This window comes from Ambystoma mexicanum, chromosome 5p (genome assembly GCF_040938575.1).
Source record: "Ambystoma mexicanum isolate Mex_15411 chromosome 5p, UKY_AmexF1_1, whole genome shotgun sequence".
Taxonomy (NCBI): Eukaryota; Metazoa; Chordata; class Amphibia; order Caudata; family Ambystomatidae; genus Ambystoma; species Ambystoma mexicanum.
In genome coordinates this window covers 1,069,420,933-1,069,445,072 of record NC_090930.1, presented here as the reverse complement: position 1 = coordinate 1,069,445,072, position 24,140 = coordinate 1,069,420,933, and the positions used below count along the sequence as shown (strand labels likewise).

At 45.2% G+C, this 24,140-nt stretch overlaps 1 protein-coding gene across 2 annotated transcripts in view; it reads left to right on the top strand.

The window, feature by feature from the left end:
• The window catches only part of MRS2 (magnesium transporter MRS2), a 327,025-nt gene that overhangs the window by 77,400 nt on the left and 225,485 nt on the right, over positions 1-24,140 (top strand). The window lies entirely within an intron of this gene.

Sequence of the window (24,140 nt, the reverse complement as noted above, 5' to 3'; positions counted from 1 at the left end):
TACATCTGGTGGCAGATGCCATTCTGAGGTACAGGGTAACACAATTGGCATATCTGGATGTTTATCAATCACACAAGTTATGGCTTATTGTTATAATTGTATTGAGAAAGAAGTGCAGGTCATCACATAAGGTAGTGCTGAGTTGTTGTACATGTAGGAAACCGTTTTGGTGTAGCGAGCAAGGATACAAGGTTAGTGTTTTTATAATGGTTATTTGCTGATGTAAAGTATTGTTAAATGTGAGGTAGACATCGCAAACTACAACCCAAATAAAATGTACACACAAGGGATAAGTGAAGCTTTGCCAGGAAATAGCTGCAGGGTCTTTACAGTAAACATGAATGCTTGTTCAGAAAAGCGGTGTACGCTCTAATCCTACAAGTGAGTCTTTACTGCCTTAGTATGCATGTTATGGTGGTTGTATATCAGATAAATGTGTAAGGAAGTATATATTATAGGACACATTCTATGGAAATAGTCGTGTAAACCTATTCTTATTGTAAAACGTTGTCTTCCTGCCTCTGCGCCCCCATCTCCCACAACCAAATGGAGGTTTGGGGAGGGTTCACGCTGGAGTTTGAGCAGGCACCAAACAGAGAATGCCAGAGAGTTGGAGAGGAATTTTGGGGAGCGTAGTAAGGATTTGGTTTTATTGACTGTTTTTATTTTATTCAAGAGACTATTATGGAGGCTTTGCTCTGTGCATCCCTCAAGCTCCTCACGTCTGCTGTACTTCAACTTGACGCAGGTACATGCTATGTGATATGCGCTGGTCCTTGAGCGCCAAGGACCCCGACTGACTCTATTGGGTAATGTACGCTAAGTTGTACGTATCCACAAGGATTAAGTCTGAGCTTCTATGGCTGACAGTAGCCGAAGTACAGGGTCGAGTTTGGGCAGTCCCAGAACTCCATTGCACTGCCACAGAAGAGTGAGGGACGAGGGGGAACTCCGGGTATGTGTTCGGAGCGACATTCTTCCTGATCCAGGGGTGTGCAGATGGGTGGTCAACTCCCTATTAAAGGATTTCCAACAGAAATGATATGTACCCCTATGTTTTTGCATTGTGCAGGTGGCATTTTTTCAACCATTTTTGATCTGTGTTCGAACCTTCATAATTGCCAGACAGTAGGCAAGTATGAATTAAAATGTACTCTTGCTGGCCGCCCAGTCAGGCTAATGAAAATGAACAGGTTGTCTTGTAAAGGGTCTGGTGTAAAGGCTTTACTCCAAATGAATACAGACCAGCAAAGTGAAGGAGTCTGAAATCACTCATTGGAGTTGTTGTTGGAGGTGGCGAGTGGGGTGTTTAAATGTATGTGCAAGGAGTGGGCACCACATCTAATCTACATAGACGTTTCGAGAAATGTATTTCACATTTTTTATAAAGGGCGTCACAGCCTAACGCGGCAACGTTTTGATAAAACAAATCCTGAATATGACCCGAGTACTGTGTGCGCTCATCATATTGGTTATGTAAACATTCAATTTAAAGGAAATCTCCATAATGAATAAAGCAAATGGTGACCAGTCCATTTCAAAATCTTTAGTAATATAATATGTAGTGACACAGAAGGTAAGACAATAAATCTGACCAATTCAGTTCGGAAATATTCCTGTCTGCTTGGAATGCTATGCTAACGGCATCTGTGAACCCGTAAACAACTGGTTGGCAATGTGATCAGAAGGCACACAAGGTTCTCGGGATCTGAACAGGCCTACCTGTTTGGATCCAGTGCGTTTTGGTCATACTTTCAACATGTTGAATGATGAGCACACAGTACTGAAGAGTTCCACTTTGGTCATTTTCAAGAGCTGGGTGTTCACCCACACAATTGTTTTGCAGTAAGTAACGCAGTCCATAGCTTTTATCCCCTTCCCAAACGGGATTTCGAAAATCGTTTGGTACGTTGCACAATCTTTGCACATTGAAAACGATTATTAGCCATTGCCAGGATGTAAACTATGGGAACATCTATTTTTGTTTTGTTGATTTCTCCAAAGCTTTTGATTTGTTCATGTTTGAACTGTCAAATTTAACAAATGCTAATTGCATAGTGTGTGTGAAATTCCTGCGAGTCTCATAACGGAGCCTGGATTGTAAGCGTAGAATATCCTTACCTCTGGTACTACTTTTTACCTCTTACCATGCTGCCATCACATTTTGACGGAAAGCATTGGAAACTGTCATGCTTTAAAATTACATATTGGAGGACTTGTGTTTGAAGATTGAAGGGGTCATTTTAAAACTGGTTGGAGCGTAAAGTAAAGCTTGTATGCCTTCATTTTGCACTCTAGCCCATTTTCGTCATCTTTCAAGGCATAGGGAGGGGCTTGAACCTGAGTTTGGATCTCTTCCCCCGCCCCCACCTGATTTCCTTCTCCGTCTTGGAAGAACATGTGTTTTACACCTGCATGAGATTTTCATGCTGGTGTAAAATGAAACGCGTCTTCCTCGAATTGGCACCAGCTAAAGAGCAAGTGGTTTTCTTGGGGTTTAATTTAAGTCTGCAGGCAGTGTTTACTTTGTTCCAAGACTGAAGCAGTAAAGCTAAAAGATGATTTCACCGGTTTTACCCTTGGCACTCCCCCTTGCCAAAGTTCATAAATTACATGCAGGGGACCCAACAGTAAGAACGTGGTGAAATTGTAATTCTCAATTGGGTTAGTGCATTTTGGCGCATAATTGATTTGGGTATCAATCCCTTAATTTGATTGGTGAGGGTTGGAATAAAATGTTACCTCTATACCATCTTAATGAAAACATTGACTGTAATTTTCCAACTATTTGTGTTCTGAGTGCTGCAATCTGGGAAGAATGTATCCAGATGGATGGGACTCTTGATCATTCCTCCTACATTGGTCATGAACCTAGATTCATTTAAATCTCTTTTGACATTTAAATTAGTCACCAGGCCGGGAGGATAGCTCAGGGGCGACGCGTTTGTCTTGGAAGCAAGACAATGGAGGTCCGAATCTGGGGCTTGCGCTTAGCAATTTGTCCCCGGTATTAAGCGCATTAGAAAAGAACAATTATAATTATTATGGTGTTTGAACTCTTCAGGCACACTGCCCGTATCCCCTTTCCTCTCCCCACGTGGGTGAAGGCCACATTTTTGTTCTGTGCTTGGTGCTCTTGGGGTGGCCTCGCTTCTTGTCGGTCAAATCCACCAACGTTGTTCTTATTATTTTTAATCGAGTCCTTTCACTCCAATTTCACTTTTTAATCTGAGAAATGGGACTCTTGGACAGGGGTAATATTGTAAGTGGCTTTTTATTCTAAAATGTGCCTGCTAAACAGAAGGTATAATTATCACCTCATTTATTTGTTTTCAATGGGTGCGCCGGGTTACTGCATCTCCTGTTTCGCCTATCGGTCTCGTAGCATAGACTTCACGTTACAGTGTCTGTGTTGACACAAAGCCTGTTGTGCCTAGGGAAGGCCATGCTGCCCATCCTGCTCCCCAGTTAGAAAGACTGGGTTGTTGTATCTCCCGTCCTCTTTTTGAGCCTATATACTGCTATGTGCTGTGTTACATATCAAGATTTGGTTTTCTTGTGGGCATTTCATAGACTAGGTTGCCAGATTTGATCTCCCACCCCAAACTAATTACAAATACCTACCTCAGTCAGAAGAACACTATCGATGTGTCTGGCGCCTGGCACTAATTAATTAATGCTCGCTCAGTTTCATGCCATCATCTAGACCTATAGGATTTTATTCTACAACACCCTGGTTTATAGTCAATCCATCGACAGCCAAAGCATCTAATGCCATATCATCTAAAAAAAAAGCATCTAATGCATTTTCACATTTTGATTTTTTTTTGTTAATGGGGGGGTCGCCAACCCCCTTTTTTAACCTTTAAAACCCATTTTTATTAAACTAAACCCTTTACCATCTAAAAAAAAATGCATTAGGTTTTTTTTTTTATAGATGGTATGGCTGTCGATGTAATGACCGGATACCCAACACCCTATTATTTAGATATTACTGAAACCTAGCTTAAGGAACACGCTGGGCGTGTTATTTTTGCAACCATAAAATCCTTGTGATTGACAGGAAATTGAAGAAGGGCAGTGGTACAGTGCTTAAAAAGTTCAGTCGTGGCCATGCCTTTTCCCTATTTGAATCTTTCTAGCTGTGACGCAAACTGTAAGGACTTCTATCTCACCCTTTGCAGGTTCTTACCATTTACCTCCACTTCCTCTGTCCCCCTACTGTGTTTCTGTACATTATTTTATGGAATTTGTCCTATCTGTATTAAAACAGTCTCCTCCTTTGATACCAAGAGATTTCAACATAGGCTTTATTTGATCATAATGACTTGCGAGCCTTGTTAATCTATTATTGGTTAACCAACATTCTTTCTTCTCCTTAACGCTCCTCTGACTCACAAAATTGGCTGTACACTAGACTGGGTCATCAGGTGGAATATTGCCCCAACTCTATTGTTTTTGCTGGTATTACCCATTGGTCAGATCACATGGCTGTCATATTTCATGTACACTGTCCCCAACCGAGACTCCCAGCAACCTTTGGCCTTTCCTTCCATTTGCTTTTGTGATGAGCAAAAGGTGAGTGCTTGAAACATCAAACCCGTTTTTAAGAACATGAGGGTAAGATTAGAAGAGAAAACCAAGGTTGATGATTTAGTCTCTTTACAACATTGCAGTTACTCTGGTAATTGATTCTGCTGCACCAATTAGATTGAAAACCATTAAAATTAATCATGTGGGGAAACAAATGGTTCACAGCAGAAGTAGACTGCCTCAGGAAATCGGCCTGAAGTTCTGAACGCAAATGGAGAAGAAATCCTCAAGTTATGAGCTGGGAATTGATGTCAGAACTCACTATAAAATGACATCCTAGAGGCAAAGAAACCGTTCTATACACTTCAAATAGAAAAAGCTGCTCACTCTGCAAAGATTTTTTTTTAAAATTCAAAATATCCTTACATCCTGTCCAATCTGTTTTCTGTACCCTCACACCCATTCTGGTATAAATGGACGTTAGAATCGTTTGTTAGAGAAAAGATTCTTAAGATTAGATGCAGGATCAATTTTTCACAGGCCTATTTGGCCACTGTCATCAAAAAGGGAGAAAGTAGCTTCACAAGCAAATCCAATTTCAGATGGGAAGATGGAGATATTGTTTGATTTTCATACTGTTTCCTTAGATGAAACTTAATCATTTTTGGCCTACTTTTCAACTGTCCTATTGACCCGTGCTCACCCTTTGTTTTGAGGGAATGTGCAGAGTCTCTTAGTACTCTTAATACATTTATTAATGCTTCCTTTGACGAAGGCTATGGCCCTTAAGCAGGCATGGATTACTCCTCTTATGAAGAAGCTTAACCTGGACCCAGAAGACTGCCCCGGCTATTGAGTAGAAGGTGAGTGGGCACAGCTAAGGTATAATGACTAGTGTAGAGTTAACAATAAACTTTGGCAGATGTGGATGTGGTGCAAACCCTCTGATGGAGCCTCTGCACAAGAGACCGAAAATAACAATGGAAAAGAGGACTAAGGCTAGAAATAGAAAGCATGCAGTGAGAGCTGCACACGCTAAAATTGCACTCTGCAACTTCAGACGTTAATAGAATCCTCCGTTCCAAACAGCCAGGTTTTAGACCTAGTTACAATACAGAGACTGCCCTTATTGATGTACAGACACATCTGCCAAATATCCTCAATAAAGGTAATGCAGGCTTGCTGGTGCTGCTGCACCTATCGGCAGCGTTCAATCTCGTGAGCTTGCACCAGACCCTGAGCACCACCGGTTCACTTAGCCCTGACTCCATTACATGGGTACACTCATTCCTGTCCAACCTTTCCTCTGCAGTCTGCTGCACACTGCTTCCCCCCACCTTTACCCATCATATATGGTGTTCCACAGAGAGCATACGTGTCGTCTCGCCTATTTAACCTTTATCTCAAACCACCAAAGGACCTGCTGGAGAGCTCTCGGGCTTTCTTCACCAACTACGCAGAGAATAGTCGGCTGGTCCTGGAGCTCTGTGGGAACTACGAGCAGGACTTGATGAGTGTCATCATCTCCTTGTAGAACTTGGATGAGTCGAAATTGGATGTGTCTGAACAGCAATAAGACAGAACTGATGTGTGGCTCCACGCAGGCCTGTGCTAAGCTTGACCCAAGATGCCAAACTTTTAAAACCCAAAAGTGCATCTATTGCACAAGCAGTGATCCTCCCAAGGATCAACTACTGAAATGCCTTATTGGGAGGCACAACCAAAAAAGAACTTTAAAAATTTTTTTCAAAATGGTGCTATACGCATTGTTAAAAAGAAAACCCGAAAGGAACACATAACTGAACACCGGCAAGCACTGCACTGGCTCCCAGTTGCCACCAGAGTGCAGTTGAAGACAGCCACACTGGTACACAGGTGCCTATATTGCTCCAGCCCTATTTGTCTAAATAACATGATATACCCATACCAGCCCCAGAGGACGTTGCAGTCTGCAACACTATCTTTAATCTGCCCAGTTAACCACAAGCGTACCCAGGGCCTTGGTAGATTGTTTCCTGCAACTGCAGCTAATCAATGGAACACCTTACTGCCTGAACTTGGACAACAGGAGGATTCTAAAATGTTTTGTGATAAACTGAAAACACTGCTGTTCTCATAGATTCCCTGCTGGTCTCCTGAGCCCCGGCCACCTTAACTGTTCCTTGACTTGTCCTGTCTTCTATGTCCTTCGTGTGTATGTTTTGGCACCCTGATGCCCACAGGCTTTCGTGCCTTATAATTAAACAGAAAAACAGAGCGCTTTAATCTCCCCTTCCCTTTTCAACATCTACCTGAAACCCTCCATAGCCTACTTTTTTATCATGGTGCAGTGTTAGTGTTTCAAAGCTATGCTGATGACACTCAACTTGTGTTTGCGCTGCACCAGGATCTAGAGGCCAATAAAGTCTGTATACAGCACATTATTAGCATTTTCGAACATTGGATGGCTGAAAACTGGCTCTGCTTAAACCGAGCTAAAGCTTGTTGCCTCTGCATTGGTCACCTACCCACACTTTGTTTTAGCAACACGTACAATAAAAACCCAAATTAAAGCTACAAATATAGGGATAATTTTAGAGACTTCCCTGTCTCTGAACTCCCAAATAAAGTCATCAGCACTTCACATTTTCAACTGATGATCAGAGAAACACTGCAAAACCACAGCTCGGACCATTGTCGTTGCACGTCTGGATTACTGTTGGGGAGTTTTTACAGAAGGCCACCTTAGATAGATAGGACTTGATCGCACTTGGGACACAGGGCCCGAACTCTTACTATTGGCCTGAACACATGTTTTATTGGTAGCAATGGCTGAACAGCCAATCTTACCTTGGGAGGTAAAGAAGGGCTGTATGGAGGGTCAAAGAACTTGAGTATACACATAGGCCAAAGGAACACTGGCACACTAAAATGTATAATACAATTTATTTTATATATACACTAAGGTAAAGGTGATTCTTCAGAAAGTGAAGTACTATAACGCATAATATTGTTAGAAAAAATGCAATATTTACAGTAATACTTTTAAAATACTTTGCAGATGGCAAAATGCAATAGCTAAGTAAAATACTATATAATAACTGTTTCAGGTAAAATAAACAAAAGAAGACCAACATAAAACAGTAAATACTTTGCAATAATTTCAGAGGTCTTGGCCTTCCGGCAGTGCTCTAGATATGATTTGGAAGTGGGAGTAGTTTACGCCCTATTTTTTAAAGTTGATTAGGAACAACATATTTTTTTTTTTTAGGGAGTTAAAGTCCCATTCAAAATGGGAGTATTTTATAAGCGAATAAAAATGTTTTGGGAGTATGTTATAAGCGAATAAAAATGTTTTGGGAGTATGTTATAAGCGAATAAAAATGTTTTAACTGTGGAACCTAAATGTTTTCGTAATAAATACTACTTTGCACCTACTTTATTCATGCACATTACGAGAACCGTTTTTACATCTTCGTATTGGGCAATAATAATCGTAGTTTCGAGGGGATTGGGTCATTCGACTTATTCCATATCTTTGACAGTAATCACCACAGCTGTGCTGCTTCGGAAAATTTTTGGCGTCTGCGTCCTACGTCGATGCGCCGTCCCCGAGGACGACGGCCGACGTCACCCAATGTGATGAGTAGGACGCACGACGCCCGTAGCCTCAGTTCCGTTTTTTCCGCGAACGTGTTCGCTTCGTGAATCTCGGTACGCCTCGACTCTTTGGAGTTTCTGTTGTAATGTTCTCATTTTTTGAACCTGTTCGGTTTTGTGAAAAAGCCTGTTCGTGACAATGTCTACCTCGTCTTCAACCCCGCGTCCCGGCTTTAAAAAATGCGGGGACTGTGGGTCCAAGATGTTGGTAACGGACTTGCACGGTGCCTGCCTCTGGTGCCTCGGGGAGGCCCACGACACGGACGACTGTGTCAAGTGCCAGTCGCTCACGGCCAAGGCCTTGCGGGAGCGCAAGAAGAAGTTGTCGGTAGGCAGGGTGTCTAAGCCCCAGAAGTCGAGGTCTGCGGGGCTTTGGACGGATGATTCGAGAGGCGACTCTCCACATCATCGTCGGAGGTCCAGAGGGTCTCCTTCCAAGAGTCGGTCCCGCCACTCCTCTGCCTCTTCGAGGCATTCCCGGAAGCGCCGTCATCGGTCGCCTTCCCCGTCCTCTTCCGAGGACTCTGCCCGTCGGCTGGTCGCTTAACCCACCATGCAAGCGACACCGGAGGAATGGGCTTCCTTCGGGAAGATGTTCTCGAATCGCAGGGCACCGGTCCATCCGTGCCTCTGAGTGGGGTCGGTCGTGGTCGGTCGAGAGACACCGCTCGCACGCCTTTGGGCTCGGGTGGTCAGCACGGTTCGCGGGAGAGGTCCCGCTCAGACAAGGGTAACCGTTCTCGCCATGCCCGTTCCAGGTCCCAGTCCTCGACGTGCTCGATACCGTGTGATCCTGTGCAGTCTTCGAGGAAGACGTCGACGCCTGTGGCGCCGAGGTCGTCAACGGCCTCTCTCGAGGCTCTGCTTCCGAGGGGGTCGTCGACGCTGTCGGCACCTAGGTCGTCGAAGGACACGCTCGGAGCTCTGGCTTCGAGGCCTGTGTCGATGCTGGCGGCGCTGTTGCTGACGTCGACGCCGATTCTCTCGGCGCCGATTCGTTCGGCTCCCTCAACGCCTATTGAGGCGGTAGTGTCAGAGGGGCCTCGTGGCACGGGGGAAGCCCCTAGAAAGGCTCTAGCTAAGGTCAGGCATAGCTTTGGTCCCCAGGTGCCTCCCTCTCACCGCCTGGAGTACATTTCAGAGGTTGAGGGGTTGGTTCCGGATACTCTGTTAGATGAGCTTCTCTCAGGCCATAGCCAATTTGAAGACCTGAGGCAGTCACTGCATGATGCCAGTGGACTGGACACCTCTCCGGAGGTGGAGTTTTGTAGACCTCAGCCTGGCACTCATGCCGATTCTTCGTACCGGCGCCTTATGTCTCGGGTCACCGAGTACTTGGGATGGTCGGCTCCCCCAGGGGAGTTTGTTCAGGATGATCTTACGGACATCCTCGATCTTGGTCCCCCCCACTGACCCGGTACTGCTGTTTCATATGGCTCTGCAGAGAAGGGTGGCAGCGGCTTGTACTGCTACGGAGAGTCTTCCGGCAGTGGGCAAGTCGCGAAAATACCATCGAGCCAGTAGTGAACCCTGCTACTTGTCCAGGCACCCAACTCCGGAGAGTTTGGTGGTGCAGGCGGCTACGGCCCCGGCAAAGCAGGCGTCGTATCCTACCGTCCCTCCGGATAGGGACGACAAATGTTTTGATGGCTGGGCGAAGTGTTTTCGTGAGGGGGGTATGGCGCTTCAGGCGGCCAACTCTGTATGTGCCTTGTCTCGTTTCACACACACACTCTGTGGAACTGTGTTGCATTAGCGGCTGAACATATTCCTGAAGGGGTTGAACGGGATGGTTTCCTTGCTATGGTCCAGGATGGCAAGGATGCCATGTGTGAGGCCATTCAGTCGGGTTTGGACATGGCAGATTGTGTCAACCGGCCCATGGCGGCGAGCACCGTAATACGCAGGTTTGCGTGGTTGCGGAAGTCGCGGTTCGCTCCTGATGTGCAGTCCCGGCTCCTCAACATGCCCTTTGATGGTGAACATCTTTTTGGCAGCAAGGCTGATGAGAGCCTTGAGAGGTTGCAGACCTCCAAACTTGCTGCAAGTCGTTGGGCTCTGCAGTTCGACAACCTCCACCTTTCGTCCTAGGGGACAGCAATGGAGGGGAGGTTCCTTTCGTTATTACTCATCCTTCAGTAAAGCGAGTGGAGCTGTCAGTCAAAGAGGCCACGTAGGAGTACCAGAGGTGGAAAACAGGGTACTCGAGGTGCCAAAGCCGCTCGGGCAGTTGCCTCTTTGCCCTCAGGCAATGCCGCAGCCGCTACCACTCAGTCATGAGGCCATGTCCCATGGTTCGCCGGTTGGGGGAAGGCTGGCGCAACATCTTGTAGAGTGGTGTGCCATTACTTCAGATGTGTGGGTTCTGGAGATCATAACCCACGGCTACTGTCTTCCCTTTCGGCAGAGGCCTCGCGACAATCCACCTGGGAACCTCTCAGAGTCCGGATCTGCTCCTTGCGCAGGAAATTCAAGCCCTGCTGGAGAAGGCGCCATAGAACTGGTGCCTGTAGCGGAGAGGAACAAGGGATGGTATTTCCCCTTATTTTTTGATTTCAAAGAAAGACTGGGATTTAGACCCATCATGGATTTGCGCGGTTTGAACAAACTCCTCTGGAAGGACAAGTTCAAGATGGTTACTCTCTCTCAAGTCCTCCAGGCCCTTCAACTTCAGGACTGGTTGGTGTCTCTCGACCTCAAGGATGCTTACTTCCATGTGCCGATCCATCCCTAGCACAAGAAGTACCTGAGGTTCGCGGTTGGCGACTCACACTTTCAGTTTCGGGTCCTGCTGTTCGGATTGACCTCCGCCCGAGGGTTTTCACCAAGCTCATGGTGGTGGTGGCAGCGCATCTCAGGGAAGGGGGGGATTCACGTCTACCCCTACCTGGACGATTGGTTGATCAGGGGGAGCTCTCCCGAGCAAGTCCTGGATCATCTGTCCGTCGCCTGTCACTCCCTTCACAAGCTGGGCTTCTCCCTCAATTTAAAGAAGTCCCATTTGACGCCAACACAGCGGCTCTAGTACATCGGAGCAGTGCTCGACACATCCCTGGGGCTGTGTTTTCCTCCCCAGGTGAGGGCTTCTCACATTCAGCAGATGGTGCACAAGTTTCAACTTGCCCAGACGCTCCCGGCGTTCGAGTTCTTGAGGTTGCTTGGCCTCATGGCATCCTGTATTCTTCTGGTGCCAGAGGATCGTCTGCGGATGAGATCTTTGCAGTGGGCACTCAAGACGCACTGGTCGCAATCTTCCGGCAGGATGTCGGACCCTGTTCAGGTGCTGCCCTCTGTCGCCCAGGACCTTCTGTGGTGGGCCGTCGAAGGCAATCTGATGAAGGGGGCTCTGTGTTGGCTTCCCTGGCCAGAGGTGACGATCGTGACGGACTCATCCCTCACGGGATGGGGAGCTCATGCCAACGAGTTGACGGACAGCGGTCGTTGGTCTCCGTCGGAGTCCATACTCCATATCAATCTGTTGGAGCTGATGGCTGTCAGGCTAGCCCTGAAGGCTTTTCTGCCGACTGTGCGAGGAAAGAGTGTCCTGATCCTGATGGACAACACGGTGGCCAGGCACTACCTCAACAAAAAGGGGGGGCAGGGTCACTTCCTCTGTGCAGGGAGGTGATGCAGCTCGAGTTCTGGGCCATCCAGAAGGAAGTTTCTATCTCGGCTGTTCATCTGGCCGGAGACGACAACGGCGGACGCTCTGAGCAGGCAGAGCACAATCTCTCACGAGTGGGAGCTGGCTCAGGAGATTCTCCTGGAGATCTTCGCCCTTTGGGGGACCCCACCCCTCAAGTGGATCTCTTCGCCTCCAGTGTTAACTGGAAGTGCGAAAGGTTCTGCTTGCGGGAATTTCCTCCAAAAGTACTGCGGAGGTTACGGAGGTTCAGTTTCCGGATGATCCTCATTGCTCCGGCGTGGGCCCGGAGGACGTGGTACCCGGACCTTCTCGACTTGTCCATCTGCCCTCCACATAGTCTTCCCTACCGAGACGATCTGCTCTCACGGGAGGGGGGGGGGGTCAGGTTCTCCATCCAGAGTCAGATCCCTCAACCTTCACGCTTGGCTTCTGAAAGGTTGAGGTATAAGGATTGGGACCTCCCTGAAGATGTGTTGGAGGTGTTGCTCACGGCCAGACGGCTGGCAACAAAGTCTCTGTACCGTTGCCGTTGGCGTAAATTCTGCGACTGGTATAGAGTTAAGAATTTTGTTCCTTTTGAATGTGACATTCCCATGGTTCTGTCTTTTTTGCTTTCTTTGGCCCACAGGGGCTTGCAAGTGGGTACCATTAAAGGTTACCTGGTGGCGCTGTCCATATTTAAGCGCTCGTCTGAAGAATGTTCCTATTTTAAGATTCCTCTAATTTCTCAGTTTTTGAAAGGGCTCACTACACTAATGTGTTCCCTCTGTCACCTTTTCTGGTGCCTGGTTGGGATTTGAACCTTGTTCTTAAGTTTCTTATGGGTGCTCCATTTGAGCCTTTGCATTCTTGCCCTTTGGGACTGTTAACTCTTAAAACTGTGTTTTTGGTTGCGTTTACAGTTGCAGGCACTTTCAGTTAAGCCACCCTTCACTGTGTTTCATAAGGACAGGGTTGTCCTTCGAGTTCGTCCCTCCTTTCTTCCGAAGGTGGTTTCGGAATTTCATTTGGGCCAGAAGGTTGTTCTTCCGGCATTCTATCCTCCTCCGCATCCTGGTAAGGAAGAGGAGAGGCTCCATAGGCTTGATCCTAGGAGAGCGTTGAGCTTTTACATTTCACGCATGTCCCGGGTCAGAGTGGACGATCAACTCTTCATTGGTTACGCTGGAAAGCTTTTGGGACAAGCTGTGACGAAACAGACTTTGTCTCGTTGGATTATTTTGGCTATCTCCGAGTGTTACCGCTTGGCGGGTAAGGACCCACTGGCTGGCTTGCGGGCCCTTTCTACCAGGGGTATGGCTGCATTTACTGCCCTACAAAGGGGTGTTCCTATTCGTAACATCTGTGATGCAGCCACCTGGGCTTCTGTACATACCTTTGTACGTCACTACTCCCTCAATTCCATCCGAGGACAGGATCTGGCCTTTGGCAAGGCAGTCCTTTGTTCCGCAATTTGATTGGGCATGCTAAATTTGTGTTCTACATTTTTTTCCCACCTCCTTGCTTTGGCACTGCTTTAGGAGTCTGTCAAAGATATGGAATACGTCGGAGGACCCAATCCCCTCTAACAAGTTACTCTCTTACCTGGTAATGTTGCAGAATTTCTTATGCGATTGCAGCTTACGTTTCCGCAAGGTCTTGTGCGTCTGACTGGCAGAAGACTGGTGTCGCACATTCTGGGGGGAAAAACTACAACTGAGGCTACGGGCGTCGTGCGTCCTACTTATCACGGCCGTCGGAGGAGGTCCTCAGGGATGGCGCATCGACGTCATCGGCGTAGGACGCAGAAGCCGAAAATTTTCCGAAGCAGCACAGCTGTGGTGATTGCTGTCAAAGATATGGAATACGTCGTCGGACTATCCCATCTAAATAACGTTACCAGGTAAGAGTAACTTGTTCTTCTTCCTGAAGTACTACGTGCACTACTGGTCCAAAACTATCCATGCAGCTGTGTGGATGAAAATGGGGCACATTTTCCTGTGTCGGTTTCCTATTTTTTGTTGGGAGTACTTTTACTCCCTATTTTTATTTTTGGGGAGTATTTGCCTATTTTAGGGAGAACAAGTGGTGGATACACCCCTTATCTGTAGGGCTGGCTTCAGGAGTCTTTCCCTATCTAGTTATTAGTGTCTCAGAGTTAGATTGGAGGTTGAAACAAGCAAGGTACAAGCTGTAGAAAGTCAAGTTCCAGAGGAAGTCTTCAGTAGCAAATAACAAACACTTCATGTTTGGGGTAGGGGGGAAGGTTCAGGGGCTTTGGGGAAGGCTCCCTGAAGGCACACAGGCATTAGGCCTGGGCGAACGTGGATAGGCTATCCTCAAACACCCGAATTGGCACCCTAGCAACAGAGGAGCAGCAAAGCAACTCTAGGTAAGTTCTAACCAGAGTCTCACAGTATCTTAGACATGAAGAAGAGGATGCAGCATGATGCCCCCCGCAATGCTACATACTCTGTCACCAGATTCTTGATTAGGCAGATGAAATAAGGGACACTGGAATGGATCCTGCAACATCAGTCGAGTAAAGGGACTCCAGACAAAGGATTCTTCAAATTCTGTCATTTTGGTACCCTTTTCAAAACACCAGTGAAAAAACTGTTACTTACTGCCCAGTTTATTCGTCTCGCTTGCTTGGTCCAGTGCTCTGGTGGGTGGGTGGGTGAGTGAGGGGAGTTCAAGGAGTGAATCCTGCCTCTGGAGGTCCAGAAGGAGTCAACCAGTTTCGGGAGGATTCGGTCTTTGGATGGCGATGCACTGCCCAATGGCCACAGGTCCAAGGGTATTGGCGGTTTGCAGCAGGTGAAGGTCACAGCTTGTTGTGGGATGACTGCAGGCCATCTTGAGACTGGACCCGCCCATCTAAAGGAGGGAGTCAATTTTGGGGCTCTCCTGATGCTTGGAAGGAGGACAGCAGCGATTACTCAGCAGGGATCTCCGTTTGTCTGGAAGTGGCTGCAGGAGTCCTCTCCTCTCCCTCTTCATCGTTTCTTCAGTTCCTGTGTTTGGCTTGTCTTCAGCCTCAGGAACCCAGCCAATTGGCAACCATGCAACATTCAAACTGTAGGCGATTGCTGTCATTTTAGGACAGCCAGCCTCCCAGTTGGATCTAGTTCCAGGCAGGCACAGTAGAAGATCAAGAACAGCAGAGTTTGAGTCCTCCCCTGTTTCCTATCCTCACACACTGGGGCATTGCCGGGCTTCACCAAGGTATCCCGCCGAAGACAAAAGTCAAACCAGGACCCATGCACCAGGAAATGACCAGCCATCTTAAATTGGTGAAAAAAGAATACTGGCACAATGTTGGGTCAATGGTGACACTTCTGTGCACGGTATACAGTTTTGCCACTAGTTTTCTTTTTCTGTTTCATTGTTTTAATGAAAAATATTAATTGAAAAAACGATGAAGGGGTTGATTAAAGGGATAACAGGAGTAGGGGGTTAGGGATAGGGATTACACAATAGGGAATGGGAGGTTGAGGGGGCAGCTCCCTCCCAAATACAAAAATGAAATTTGGATTTATTTCGGTGAAAAGGCTTTGTTAAACTCATAGCAAAAAAACCTGATGGCATAAGAACATAGATCCCTCTGCAATACTGTGGCTGTGGATACAGCCTAGGAGTAACAATTTCACAAAAAGCACTGCCATCAGCCACAGATTAGCTTGCCACTGTAACCAAAAAGTTACAGGAGCAGTGAAAATGGGAGTACAGTCTAACCCCTCAGCACTCCACATAAGGTTGGGTGTGCTGATCTCACAATGGAAAAGATAGAAAGGATACAAAATATCCCCCTGCCTCAGGGGAACATGTGTTCCCATAGGGAGAATAACAGAAAATAAAAAGGGAAGCCCAAAGGGCTCCGAGCACCACTGCAAACCGAGTGATGTGTGCTGCAAAAATCAAAGACATATGCCACAAGACTTGGAAAAAAGCATTACTCCAAGAAAAAGGTATACAAAAGGATCCCCAGGATGGGGTAAAAGAATGAGCATGGAAAAAGGTTCCCACTCACTCAGAACAGACCAAAAATCCAGTAGTATAGCTGGGGGACTCGCAATTGAGGGGATTTCACATAAAAATAAAAATCGATCTAACAATTACTGCAGTGCCTTGTATGCCGGCTCCAATAAACCTGTTTTGCGAGGATGCAGGTAATCCAGAAGACTGCTGCTGGACGCATTGTTACTAATACCCGAAGGCATGCCCATATAATTCCTGTTAAGAAAACTCCACTGGCTACTAACGAAATGGAGGATCGACTTCATGCTCTTTGACTATTGCTCACAGAGTCCTTTATGGCTCTGTCCTTATTTTTTTATTTTATTCGGAATCACTGACCATGGCATTAGTCTGTGATCCGTCTCACGCTAGATCATGATCAATCATGGTTTTAGATTTTCCAAATGTTTAGGTCGCTCTTATGTGCAACGTGCTCCCTCAAGATATCTGCTGCGTTAGCAACCTGCCAACTTTTAGAAAGAAAATAAAAACAAGCCATCTTTTAGTTGCCTCTGGTGGTTTCTTCTTATGTCTTTGTGCCTTTTCTGCTGCATACTTGGATACCTCCTGGCAGTAACATATTTTTGTCGACTAATCGTGTTACTTCTAACATGATAATAGATATTGTAACAGAATTCTGATCTTTTTAGGAGCAGTCTGTTCCACTTATTTGCTTGTAGATTTGCTTAAGATCAGCAGCCACCAAGATACTTCTCTTGCCACTGGCTGACCAGTAGAAGTACTATGTTTTTGAGCACCAACCAATGTAACCCTTACCTTTTTAAAAATCCTCCCCACACCTTTAAAAAGTAGGCCTATCCTTGGGCTGGCGAGACACTAATTCTTTTTACAGCTCCACTGTGAATGTTCACAAATTTACCCCAAGTACAAGCTTTTAAACCTGCCATAATTGGGGAATAACCACCCACAAATAACAATGTTTTCTAATATTCTCTCATACTCTTAATTACATCTTTCCTGTGCTTCAGCTTGCTGTGCTTGACAGTTCCTGATGTGGTGCTAATTTAGAAATCGAGGTTTAAAAACAGTTTTTTCCATTTTCCCATTTTGTTACTTTCTTTAGCGTAGTTTATTGCAGCAGAACATTTGACTTCTGTTTTAGCTGATGGCTTTGCAGTTGATGTACAGTACTTATGGTATTACCTAATAAATCAATGGGGTACATCTTGGCAGCATGTAGGGAAAAAGCAGCTTGTTGGAACCTTGGAATGTTGGTATGATAGACCTAGCTCAATCCGCTGGCAATTTCGCTGGGAAGGGGCAGTATGCACAGATTTCTTTTGAATTTCAAAGGATCCCTATAGATGCTATTTAATTAATTACTGTAGTGTTTACTTGCATGATGGTATTTTTTTGGACCTTCTGAAAATATCCAGATTGTTGCAATGCCTACGATCATCAGTCTGAGTCTTGCTCTATTCGTACTCTGGTGTGGTGCATTAACCCCAGCCCCCTGCCAAGATTTTCCATTCTGTCTCGAATACACGGCTTGTGAGTGCAGCAAGAAAAACTATGTGCATATCGTTGAACTTCCCTGATGTCCTTTTATGATGTTTTCCTGTTTTTAGGCTCTGCAGTCAATATGGGTGTGCTTTCACCTCTTTCAATTTGTATATCTGAAAAATCCCAAAAGACCGCACTGTAGAAGCTGCTTATAACATTATAACCCAGTTGAAGTGGCTCATTACTGTTATTTTTACTGTCTCATTCAACCAGAGCATTGCTTTATAGACAACAATACTACGCTATCACTGTGCAGATTTAGATGGGGGGGGGGGTAGGGGGGTTATGGGGTGGTTGGCACCAGGAACATATGGGGAGTGCTCTTGGCGGTGAATTAGTCTTGACATGAAATGTACGGTTGAATCTCAGAAACCAGGCTGCTTAATCCTTTTGCTCCATGAACAAAAATAACTTGACAAAGATGACTCCTGCTGAACGTGTGCTTCATTTTTTAGTACATACCGTATTATACGCTGATCTAGCTCTCTCGCGCGCCAAGAGTCACCTTGTCTGGACCATGTTTGCTAGTTACCCAGCCAAACAACCAGAGAAAAATGATGGTTAAAATTAGAATGACTATCGGCGACAGAAGCATCCAGTGATGTGCGATGCACCTTTTGTAGTTGGAGGCGAGACATGCATTAATGCATGTGTCTGCAGCAATGTAGTCCTCCCAGAAGAAACTGTTTTTATGTGTGTGACCCTTTACAAGAATGAAGGACGTTTTGAGAGGCAAAAGTGGTGTTTTGTCTCAACAAAATAAACGGTTAAGGATATATTATAGTCCTACAAATGTACATGTTTCTTTCTGAGCACAGCACATGTATACATTTTCTGTTGGGTTATCACTCAAAGATAACGTACCAAAGGTGTGTCCAATATGGACAGTCTGGTACTTGCCTGTTGTAATTTTCGAAATGCCCCCTTGAGAAGGGGCTACAGGTCACCAATAAAGATTCCTGACTGCTTTGCATGAAATACAAGAAAATGTTGGGAACATGTATTGGCACAGATCTTATAGTTTTCAAATGTCTGATAAAAGCTTTGTATCCTTGAATCACTAAGTACGTGATGCACACTGGACTTGATGTTCATGTTTCTCAACACTCGTCCGAACATCAAAGTAATTGTAACCATGAACCATATACACTCGTTTCAACAGTCTTCACATTTGGATGTGAGGATCAAATTGAAGGCAAGAGCAGTCCTGCTTTTGGTTTCCAGAGATGTTTCCTCTGCGATGCCATGGCTATGTGCATGCCCGATGCCCAAGTTACAAGCATCCTAAGAGACGCAAATATATGTATTTGACGTTTATTGCTTCAAGACCTCGTTCTGTCTCCCAGTCACATAGTCCTCCGTCAACATAACTGGTGTATTTTTAGGAAATCCTTTTAAAGAATTTGTAATAAGTCAATGATTTTTACCTGGACAATGGAAAAACCACCCCAGCATGCTATTAGCCTTGTCATATTTGATGATCACAAAAGCGTTTCTCTTCTAGCAACCGTCGGAGAAAAAACCTGGCATGCTGTTCTTGAACACATACCTCAACATGCTAACCCTTAAACTCTTTGATTTTGAGCTTGTCCGTGGAGCAAATTATGTTGAAGGAAGAAGTGAGTGAGCAAGTTGTTTGTGCTCAACCGATTGCTGCCTCTGTGGTCATCCCGGGAATTTAGAGTTTTTCTTTTTTGGAGGTATCTGAACATACTTTTGGGAAGCAAAATAGGTGATTTAGGAGAGCCAATGCACCAAATGTGACAACTGGATTTAAAAGGGCCGACTGCTGTTCCGTGTGAAGGAATTTTATGTGGATTGCTGCTTGCAGCTATGAATACCTGGTTCCTTGCAACGTGGGGACTGCTGCTGTTCTGGGACCTGGGTGATCTAGGGCTTTTACCAGTCTCGCCCATCTCCTCAAAGTATGCAGCGTTTTCTTTTCTTTTTTTCCTCCAGCTGTATTTTTATATTCCTGTGTTTTCTACTGTATTTCTCTCCCATGTTCCCTCCCTGTTGCTCAATGGGCGCTTTTAAAACAATATTTACTTCCTGTATAAGCACCTAACATAAAATGTTCCCTTTCTATTGCTACTTTTGCAATGGGGTGTTGGGAGCTTCATGAGCTGGACTGATGTGTTTTTTTTTAAATTTATTTATTTATTTTTGGGCTTGAGCCGCAGTGGATAAGGCTATGTCTGGAGTAGATGAGCACACCTGCACCTCGGCGCCCAATAGACTACTGGTAAAGCTGCACTGTCCTATGACTTCGGTGTGTCAACACTGAATCCGATCCCTATGGCATGACAGACTTTGAGAGATGGCTGAGAAAGCCTGGAGACAGAGAAAGATTGTCTCAAAACAATCCCAGTCAGCAGCTCGGAAGTTCCCATGACATGTGTGTGTGTGTGTGTGTGTGTGTGTGTGTGTCTGTGTGAGTTTTTTAAAAAAAAAAATCTTCCCACATAGTCCTTAAGGGGCACGCTACATCTGTATTGATGTGTATCTGTTGCTCTTTATTTTGAAACAAAGGGGGCTGTCCTGCCATCTAACCTTGGCTATTCACACTTTATTCATGTGAATATCTTTAATTCTTCATGCTTCACTAGGCAAGGAAACTGGGCCTCGTTACGAGTCCGGCGGTAACCGTGCTGGAAATTCTGGCAGGTTACCGCCGGACTCGAATTACCATTCCGCCTCCGTGATTGCCGGAATCACCAGGGCATTACAACCCCCGTGACCCGGTAATTCCAGGGATTCTGTTAATCCCCAGTCCCATGTAGTCTCATAGGACTCCATAGGAATGGGGAAGTGGAAACACTGGCACCATGCTGTAATGGTGCTGGTCTTTCCATGTCCGCCTGCAGGCGGGTGGTGTTAAACCCGCCAGGTCAGAGCTGGCGAGAGTGACACCTCCCACCTGCAGAACTCGAGATCAGCCGGTCCGGAAACAACGGTGGGGGCGGGTTTACGGCTGACTCGTAATGAGGCCCACTGTCTCTAAGAGAAGAATGCTGAAACTGGTTTGAGTTCTAACAGCATATTTTTATTTTTCTGTTGCATCGGTAATTGTTGTGACTTTCTTTTCAACTTTTAGACTAATTTGTCATAGCACAGTAATGAAACAATCAACAGTACAACAGTGAGTACTTTTTAGAGCAACCTTGTTTTCTTGCATATGGTTTTAACCTTAACTTGTTGTTCATGTTTTCACATTGTTGCACTTTAGTCCTATGTAGAAGAACTTGTCACTGAGTCCATTTATATGTCCCTCCTACAGGGAGACCTTGTCCTGGCCCTACAAGAAGGCTATTTCACTAACGAAGCAGAAACGTCATTGGGCGCCGCACCCCTTGTGCTGAAGCTGTCCTCATCAAGAACATTTTGCTCTTCTAATTTAGATCCTGATGTAGAGCTACTACTAGGTCACTCCTTCTGTCTGGCATACCAGACTTCAGTGAGGTCCAGAGCAAGGAGTGTGACACTAGACTCCTAATGGAAAGTGCTAACACTTGTTACAACCAACAGAGCCCTGATTCTTTTCACAGCTTGGATTGTCTGTATTCTTTACTTTTATCTTTCACTTCAATGTTTTTGCATTAATGTTTGTAATTGAACATTAACACCTGGATACACAGTTAGCTGGCATTGATTGGGGTTGCTTTGTATTCTTCGTTCACTGATACTCATTGTTGTACTGTTGATTGTGTCATTACTGTACTATGACAAATGAGTCTAAACGTTGAAAAGAATGTCACAAAAATACCATGTGCAACAGAAAAATGAAAATATGCTGTTGGAACTCAAACCAGTTTCAGCATTCTTCTCTTAGAGACATGGAGTTTCCTTGTCTAGTGAAGCATGAAGAATTAAAGATATTCACATGAATAAAGTGTGAATAGTCAAAGTTTGATGGCAGATCACCCCCTCCCCCCCCACCCCGCTTTGTTACGATTGGCCCATAAGTCCTGCCACCAATTGGGCTGTCCCTCCCGTTACCAGCTCCTTTTTTAAATTGTATTATTTTTTTATTTCAGCTTTATTTGCTCGCTGGCGTAGTGACAAAAGTTTGTTTGCTGGCTGAGAAAGTAGCAGTGGAAGAAGCTGAAAAGGAGGTGACTCACTGAAAGGACATGGACATTTGATGGAAACTAAGAGTTCTATTGAAAACAATGGAAAACCTTTAACTTTTTTTTTATATAACTCAATGGAAATTCTGTATGTTTTAGTGAACAGCATAAAACAAGTTTAAATGTAAACTAAAGATCTGCTTAATAAAACAAATTTAAAAAAAATAAATATGTGCTGGCTGTTCTTCTCCAACCCACAAGTTGTACAAATTTCATTTTGACCTGCGGGATGGGGCCCTTACAAGGTCCCTCTGTATGTATGGGACTTACAAAGTCAAACCTATCTGGAAAGCAACAGAGTACTGTGCAAAGTGGGACGCACCCAGCGTGTTACCGGTAGGTGCAGTGGAGATTACATGCTTAGAGGGAGCAGTAGGTTGAGCTGAGTGATTGCTGTGATGTTTAACAGTAGTTTTTACGGCCTTCCTGAAGAGTAGAACGGAGGGTTATAATGTTAAAGCTTCTGGTGGTGTACTGGCCTCTAGAGATGGTGAGTTTCGTGAATAAGTACAGAGGTGTTTCTATTGTGACTGTTTTGTAGGTGATGCAGGCAGACTCTCATTTAAAAAAGGTATTGATTTTGCATTATTAACAATTAAATCCAATGACCTAACATAAATCCTTTTTACAAGAAGGTCCACTCGCCCCCAACCCCCCTCCTAATATTTTGTTAATGCCTTCTCCCACTCTCCCTTCTCTCAAATAACCTCAGATTGTATATCAATTGTATAGGGTTCCTTCAGGTCGGTGCTCAGATTATGGTTACTGCTGTCAAGCAGCTGTATCCCATCGCCCCACATTCGTTGATGTGAAGCAAGCAGTCTTGAACATGATACCGCTTAAGATGAAGAAAAGACTGGATAGAGACAGTTGAGAAAGAAAGTAAGAATGGTTTCTGCTGAAACCCCCAATTTAAGGGGGGAAAAGAAACTTGGCTGCCTTTCAAGCTTTCTTGAAACATTTCCAAATAAACTGCTCTGAAAAAACTTCCTTAGAATGAGACTTAACCTGGTTCACTGCTGAGAATATTTGGACAATCAAAGGCAAGGTGACAAGGCAAAGCAGTTATGCTCTATCTGCATTGATCCAACGAAACCGTCATTAAGGCACCTGTTGATGGACTGTGAAGGGACATAGAACCAACGCTCAGTACTCTTTAGGAATTTTGTTCGTCATGAGGAGGACCTGACCTCAGAATTTTTTTTGGGACAGAGTAACTGCAGATTCAAATGCTGCATTAACCTCTGCAGCAGTCCAGGTGCTGGACAACTGTGGCATCAATATGTAAAAATTGGGGAACAGTGTTAAAGCAATTATTTTTGTCTTTATCTTCACATTATGGACAATTAGACCAGAAGGACTGGCCTCACAGGTGCCTTGTTAGGTTTTTGTTTTAAAGTAATTGTTGAATGATTGTCATGTAGAAATGTTAATTTAAGAAATATAATTTGTTCTGTTTTTATATGGAAAATTTTGTAAAGACTCATTGAGTCATAAACAAAAACAAAAAAAAAGAACATGACTGCTTGAAAAGGGGTAGCCAATGCAGCTCCTTGACGATGGGGTTGATGTGGGCAATGTTTCTTAGTCCTGTGATGTGTGTGTGTGTGTATAATGCTGCTTGCTGCATGGCTTTCAGAGGGGCCAACCTGGCATCAGGGACTCCTGTGAGTAGGTTTATGCCACCATTCAGGTGGGAAATGAGCTAGGTTCTGGAAGCTGTTCTTGGTCCCTAGTCCAAATAAACTTAATTACCCCAGCCCGTAAAGCTCCATACTGTCTACAACTCTTGACAGGATGGTACTTGAGTAGCTTTTTTGTTCTTTTTGAAACCACTGTATCACCAGTGGCTGCAAAGCTGTCCTTGTTGGAAGTTGTCCAGCTGAACTAGAACTGTAGGTACACCACAGAAAACCCAGGAACCGTTGCTGTTGACCTCTCTCCTTGCAAGGACCTCTGCATTGATTGCCAGCTGTTGTAAATTGCTGAGGGTCCGTGACCGCAAGGGTCCCACTGCTAGTCTTGTTTTCAGAAATGCATGAGTGGTCCTGAAGTAAAGTCCCATCTATAAGCTTGGCCTTATCTTTGAATTGTATCCTTTACTTTACATTGGGAACTGTGCAGCATCCAGACCTGTACTCCACTAAGCCGATCTGAATCTTTATCTCCCCCACCATCTCCTATGAGCAACTGAGTCCTGATTAGAGCAGTACAAATGGTTTCTGGACAAAGGGGTTGCCTGGGGAAATTCCAGAAATATGTAAGACATGGGAGTTGCAGGAATAACGCAAGGGGCTGCTCACCCAAGGAGGCTTAGGACCACAGGGCAGGGTGGGGTCGGATACGAGGGGGGGCTGGGACCGACGGTCCTCGGATTGCGGTCTGTCTCACCATGTCGGGATGAGAGGGGTGTATGCATCATTGTACTTGTAGAACCTGTGCATTCTATTTGCATTGAAATTGTAATTTGCCAAGACGTGTATGGGTTTTGTAAAACATTTAAAATAAAAGTATGGTAAACCTAACTATCCTTTTGCTTTGCAGTTTAACCTAGCAAGTTGTCAGGAATTAAGACGTTACGAACCCAAATATTACTTGCAATTAATCTGCAGAATCCTAATGTTGGCATCTTGCATACATGTTCCTCTGCTAACAGTTTCCCATGATTG